This window comes from Nematolebias whitei, chromosome 6 (genome assembly GCF_014905685.2).
Source record: "Nematolebias whitei isolate Nwh7 chromosome 6, NemWhi1, whole genome shotgun sequence".
Taxonomy (NCBI): Eukaryota; Metazoa; Chordata; class Actinopteri; order Cyprinodontiformes; family Rivulidae; genus Nematolebias; species Nematolebias whitei.
The window spans coordinates 9,955,020-9,961,859 of NC_056503.1; positions in this window are offsets into that span (position 1 = coordinate 9,955,020).

A 6,840-nucleotide genomic window follows, 5' to 3' on the forward strand; every position below is an offset into this window, starting at 1 on the left:
ATTACCTGCAGTGTTCCCTCAGTGAGGACTGAACTAGACAAAAGGGCCTTCTCCTACTCCGCTCCTGTTTCCTGAAATATCTTATAAAAAGACCTGAAGCTCTCGACCTTGACCTCTCTACGTGGCTTCAAACATCTGCTAAGTTCATGCTAAAAACCAACACAGACATGCTCCTATTTTTAGTATCCCACATCGCCTTACAACCTAGCTGTTTTTGTTTAATTTTTAAATAACATTTTATTTCACTTGTTCTTCTCAATTTGCTTGCATCCTTTATGGTTGTCCACTGTTGTCATCACTCTGTTAAAATCAGGTCTCTCTTGTAAATGAGTCCCCGAGGCTCAATGGGATTAACCTGTATAAATAAAGGTTGAATGAATATCTTATATCCTTGAATACTGTTTCTTTATATACTTTATATTTTTGCTATTTGGGGTGTAACTGGGACCTAGAGTACACAGTTTTGTTCCACCTCATGTACCACATGATGTAAATGACAGTAAAGAAACTTGAAATAAACTTTGTTCTTTGTTTTTCTTTTCCTCATACTTGCTCTAGTTTGTCTGCTTCTTTTGGCTTTTAGCCACTTTATTGCTAATTTTCACATTTTGCTATAATTTTGTTCCATTTAACATTTGCTACATTTAGATATCAGCATCGTTTTTGATCATTGTTGCGTGCCAGTTTTACCTTTTACTTACGGTTTTACTAGCTTTAACTTTTATCTACTGTTTGTAATTGTAGCTATTAGCTAGAGATTTGTCTTTACCATCTGTTCTCATTTTTCTAGTTTTACCAATTTAGTTTTTTCTTTAACAAACTCTAGAGGTCATCCAGCATTAACTAAGCCTGTCATGATAACAAATTTTGCTGGGCGATTAATTGTCTCAGAAATGATTGTGATAAACAATAATATTGTTTGAAATTTGACAATAATTAGTAATTATTGTCAAATTTAAGAAGAAATGTTGGTTAATTTTTGTGTGTGTAGTACATTTTTGACCACTAAATGGCAGTATAAGACTGTTTGAACTGAAGGATGGATATTGAGGGAGCGAGCAGTGTGTCCCTTTAAGAAAAATGGGAGGGAGGCCCCTTGACATGACATAGGCTGTCTCTCCCTGTTTTTCAATTCTCAAAATGGTGTACACTCGGTGTGGTTTGAGCTCTTTAGCATAGCATTTTTTCATACAAAGCTTTTAATAAAAAAAATCAGTAAACAAATTCTCAGCTCCTTTATGCAGAGGAAAACAACTTTTTTTAGACGAAGGCACAGGTTTCAACAGTGAATTTTGGAGCTTAGATAAGAGGGGGGGGGGTCGCAAGGTCGGCCTGTCATGTTAGCTTGTAGCTTAGCTTCTCAGCGCAGCTGCTTTTAACGATTCAAAAACGCGATTTTGGACAGGTAAAACAGATTTTAAAGAAAACAGAAAGGGAGGGGTCAGTGAAGAGCACCGGAGCCGTTTGTCATCCAGTGTCTTCAGTAGAAAGAGAGAGACATGAAGAAAAGATAAAGCCGATAAATGAAAATGAGGTTGATAATTTTAATTTATCATCCAATTAATTGATTTATTGTTTATTGTGACAGGTCTAGCATTAACACTGCATTCTCACAACAATTATAATTTCTTTGGGTTTGCTTCGATTTATAATTTCATACCTAACTCCTGACATTTTAACAAAATGTTCCAATGTTTGTTGCATGAAACTGTTGCAGTGTTGTGTTAAAAACTATCACAGCATTACCAGAAGGCTTTGATTTTTGCAGAGTTGTGTGCTGATGTTCTCTTTGCCCAAATCCTTCAAAAGATTTATTTTGACTAAAATGTTTTGTGGAGTTGACAAAGCTCTGTTTCTTTTCTTCTCTGTGCTTAGAAATAGAAAGCATTGACATGGCGTGATTCATTCCTGCATTTACAAAAAGACAAAATGTCAGAAGCACCAAATAGGCAACAAAGAGAGATGCTCAGTTTCAACAGGAAGCAAAGAAATTGTAGCCAGTCTGTTTCAACAGCCCCAACAATGGAACATGTTGCTTATCTATTTTCTTTTTTAGTTCTCAAAATATCAGGTTTTCATGAAAAAAATAAAAAAATCTTCCCGAAGTTTAGACCAGACCTACACAGAATTACTACAATCATATTATGAGATGTATGTTAAGTATTGAGAAGTTTCAATGTTTTTACTTAAAAAATAAAGGCAATTTTTGCCACAAACATTTAGACATTAAACTTAGTGTTTCTCATGCACATGTTGTTGGAAAGCCGCAACAAATTCAGAAGAATAATTTACTCACGCCTCACCCTAGAGTATTTTGATATTAGTGCCTTGTATTAATATCAACAAATGAAAAATAGTCACTTTTCCCCACCTCGACCCATTGCCTCTGGTTCAGAGTTTTGCTGTTGAATAATCTCCTTTTTTTTGTACTGGTGACCTTTAACATAAAAATGTCATCACTTTATCATTTTGTGTTTATATATGTATGTGTAGGTGTGAGAGAGAGAGAAAGAATTAATGAGTTCGGGCCTTAAGAAGAGCTTTTTGTGAAGACACAGGGAAAACTCTCCTCTTTCAGTTAAGTTAAGTGTCATCTCATCGTCCGTCCATCCATCCATTATCTTTACCAGCTTCTTCCTTTTTGGGTCATGAGGGTCACTGGTGTCCATGTCCAGCTACCACTGTGCGAGAGGCGAGGTACACCCTGGACAGGTCTCCAGTCCATCACAGGGACACATAGAGACAAACGAGACAAACAACCATTTACTCTCTCTCTCACACCTAGAGACAATTTAATTACCAGCCTAAGCAAGTGTGCTACCCAACACAAGCTAGCATTTAATAGACGGTGTAAAAAAGTAAAAAATACTTTTTCTACCTTAAATTCGAAACATTTATTCACTGTCTGTTGTTTAGGTCGAAGTAACGTCACTTATTTGCTCAAACACATTAACTAGTTTTAATTAGCATCGCAGTTCGGCTGGGTTCAAGCCGCAACATGTTTTAATCTGGGCTTAATTTGTGAATTGATCAATGGTGGTGGTGGTGGGGGGGTGTTAGTGGGGAGGCTGCAGGTGTGTGTGTGTGTGTGTGGGTGGGGGGTGCTGTGTGTCATTCCCATGTGCCGTTTCCTGCATTTCGATGTATTTTAGCAAGTTAGAAAAAGTGTTTCTGCTGCCAATGCTGTGGACCCACCTGACGTAAGGAATCTCAGAGATCTCTCAGATCCATAACAATTTAAAGATTCACTTACCTGTGGCTCTCCATTTCCAGAGCTTCTGTTGCCCCTGTACATAATATACCTCCCTGAATGTCATTGTAAATAAACTCCACTTACCTTGTATCCTGCTCCTTCTCAATTATCTGCTTTAGCGTCTAAAATCCTTGAGAATCAAGATAATATCTGATATTCCTTAAAGTATTTTTTCCAAGTTAAATCTGTTCAAAAACACAACAAAAGAAATACAAAAACAAAGTTTTAAATGTTAACTGTACACTGTAAAAAAAAGAAAAAAGTATAATTTACGGTAAAATACTGACAGCTGTGGTCACCAGAATTTCATTGTAGAAAACTCGGTCCTAAATAAACCTACATAAAGTATTACATAAACCTAATTATGGTAAACTCTTAAATCTAACAGATATACTGTAAACATAATTACAGTCTATATCAGTAGAAAACACAGCAAAACTGTATGATATATTGTGGTATTTTATTGCAAAGTTCAACTTTATGGTAAATTACCAGCAGCTGTGGTTGCCAGATTTTCACCATAGGAAATAGAGTCATAATGTATGGCACATTACGGTACAACATTTTGGCAACCGTCACTTTAACAGTAGAGAACTGTTATTTATTTATGGTAAATTACTAATGAAAAACAGATAAACTGTAAAAATTTTACGGCAACTTGCTGTAAAAATAACAGTTAAAATATAAACCTAATTACGGCAAACTCAAAAATAATAAGTATACTGTAAACAAAATTACAATTTATATCAGTAGAAAACACAGCAAAACTGTATGATATATTGTGGTATTTTATTGCAAAGTTCAACTTTATGGTAAATTACCAGCAGCTGTGGTTGTCAGAATTTCACCATAAAAATGCATTACAACACATGAGGAATTACAGTATGATCTGTCAGTGTTTGCCTCTGGTAAATTATAAAGGAAATATCAAATGAAGCCCAATGTAAACCAAAGTTCATACTATGATTGATACACTAAGAAACTCTTTCTTTTACACATTATCTGTGAAAAACAGAACTGATCCAATTCCTTGTCCAGTATACACACAAAGCAGTGTTAAGATTGTGTGTCCATATGAAGGATGATCCATGGTGGAAGAAATTAACACCATGACAAAATGATCCACTTGCCCATGGTTGATCAACAGTAATGAGTCAATGAGTCCAGACTTGGCTGAGGAGAGCTCCAACATGGCCATGATGTCCAAGTCATCAGTTCTTCTGGAGACTCAGTTGTTGTCCATCGGGTGTTCGCTGCACTGGCATGATCCTCTCTGCAGCCAGCAAACAGAAACATAGTAAACGTTAGATTGATGCAGTGCCTGATCGTGATGCCTAAATAGATCAAATCAGCATTCTGTTGTTAAATGAAGCTCAAATGAGCTTTTTATAGAAGTCAGCACTCAGACGTCTGAAGGTCATCAGGAGCATCAGCGTGAAAAGTAGAAAAAGTCACTTTTCCGCACTAAGTGAGCTTGTTTCACCATTGTTGACTTGCAGCCGAAATACACATGCATCCACTCAAACAGTCATTACAGTTGCCACAACATTGACTATAACCAGCCAAACAGGGTTGCACAGTATTGATACTAGACAAGTACAGAAATTGCACAATTCTAGTACTGATACTTTAAAAATTACAGTATTGTAATTGATGACGACAGATGTGTGATTGTGGCTCTGTTGAGGCCTCTGTGTATTTATGTTGCAAGTGGACAGCAAGAAACGGTGGAAGGACAGTGGTGGAGTCCACCGCCCACCCCGCTGTTCTTAGTTTCATTTTATTTAATCCACCGCTGTGGATTGGAACTGAGGGCATCAGGGTGGGCAGCGGTGGAGCACTTTATTATAATATCATAGTTATTAGTTATTAATAGTCGTAGGCCACGCGCGTCCGCTGACGGCTGTGTACTGGTAGTGACTGCGACTAGTCGACGTGAAATTTAAAAACTTGTGAGATGTCCTAAAATCGACTAGTTGACTAGTCGGTTCAACCCCTACCTTAAAGCTGCATGGAACTACAGCTACAACAAAACTATAAACTGTCCTTGAACAAAAATAAAAAATAAAAACAATATGACTTCCAACTGTGGGGTCTCCATTGTGACCCTAGGTGCTCCTCACTGAAAAGAGGCTTTGAAGGGGGCCTCTCTCTTCTGGTGATGAATGATGGGATTTTGTTTTTCTCCTTCAGCACAGATTTCACCTCTGCTTCAGAACATCAGGTGCATAATCATGATCCAAGTTAATCTTATTTCCCAGATACTCAAACCCTCGTTTCTGCCAAGCTAGTTAAAAAAATTCTTCTTTCGTTCTGTAGCTGGACATTTTAATAATAATGGATCTCGGTGTCGCAGTTGGTGGTGGCTTTGACACCCCGGCGCGTTGCGCTCTCTCTCCACCCGTAGCTCCATTGAATCTGAAACTTCCGGTTTTTCCCCTCAACAAACTTTCCACAAAAGTCACCATTGATGAGGTCTCGTCTTCCACTCCTTCTTTAATGACATACATTCTAATATTTTCTCTTCTGGATCATCCCTCCAGGTCCGTTAGTTTAGCATTTATTTCAGTGTGCAGTTTAAGCATTTCCACTATTTCCTCGTTAGTTTGTATTCGAGTTTTGGCGTCCACGAGCCTCTCTTCTGCCTCTTCTACTCACTTATTCGTCTTATTGATATCGTCTCGGATTCCCTTCAGCTGCACATGATTATCTTTCCTCAAGTCTCTCAATTCTTTTAGTATGAGTTCCAGACTTACGCCACAAGCTTGTTGGTCATCACCTGTTAGTGCGTCATTGTCCTCCATGATGCTACTAGCAGGTGCGCTCTTGTCCACTTTGTCTCCTTCGTGCAGTTTTGACAGCATAGATCTCTTAAAACTTTGACCTATTGGCATCTTCAAAACCCTGTTCTTAACTGTTTAGACAGAATTACTGCAAATTTGAGTAGTTTTGGGCTATTTTTAACTTCAATGTCGGGAGCGTGTTTCACAATGTTGTTATCCTCTCGCTCACCTGCCCAGAAGTCTTCATTTTCACTGCTTGCAAGCAGTGGTTCACTGCTTATTTGACCAACAGAACATTCTCTGTCATGCTGAATAATCTGTCTTCCTCCACTGCCCCTCTCTCTTGTGGTGTGCCACAGGGTTCTATTCTTGGTCCTGTCCTCTTCTCATTGTACATGCTGCCCCTTGGATCAGTGATAGCCAAACATAATTTTTCTTTTCACTGCTATGCTGATGATGTACAAATTTATTTACCAATGAAACCTAAAAACAGTAACCTTCTCACACCTTTCGTTGATTGTTTTGCCGACATTAAACAGTGGCTTCATCTTAATTTTTTGTTTTTGAACGAAGGAAAGACAGAATGCATTTTCTTTTGTGATGATGCTCCCTGTAACTTTGGTGCTCTGACATCCAAGTTCAGATCCACAGTTAAAAACTTGGGAGTGACATTTGATAAGGACTTAAAATTTGACAAACAAATACCCTCTGTAGTCAAGGCCTGTTTTTATCAGTTACGTCTTTTATCCAAAGTTAAGCCTTTTTTAAATCGTTCTAACTTGGAAAAGGCCATCCATGCTTTTA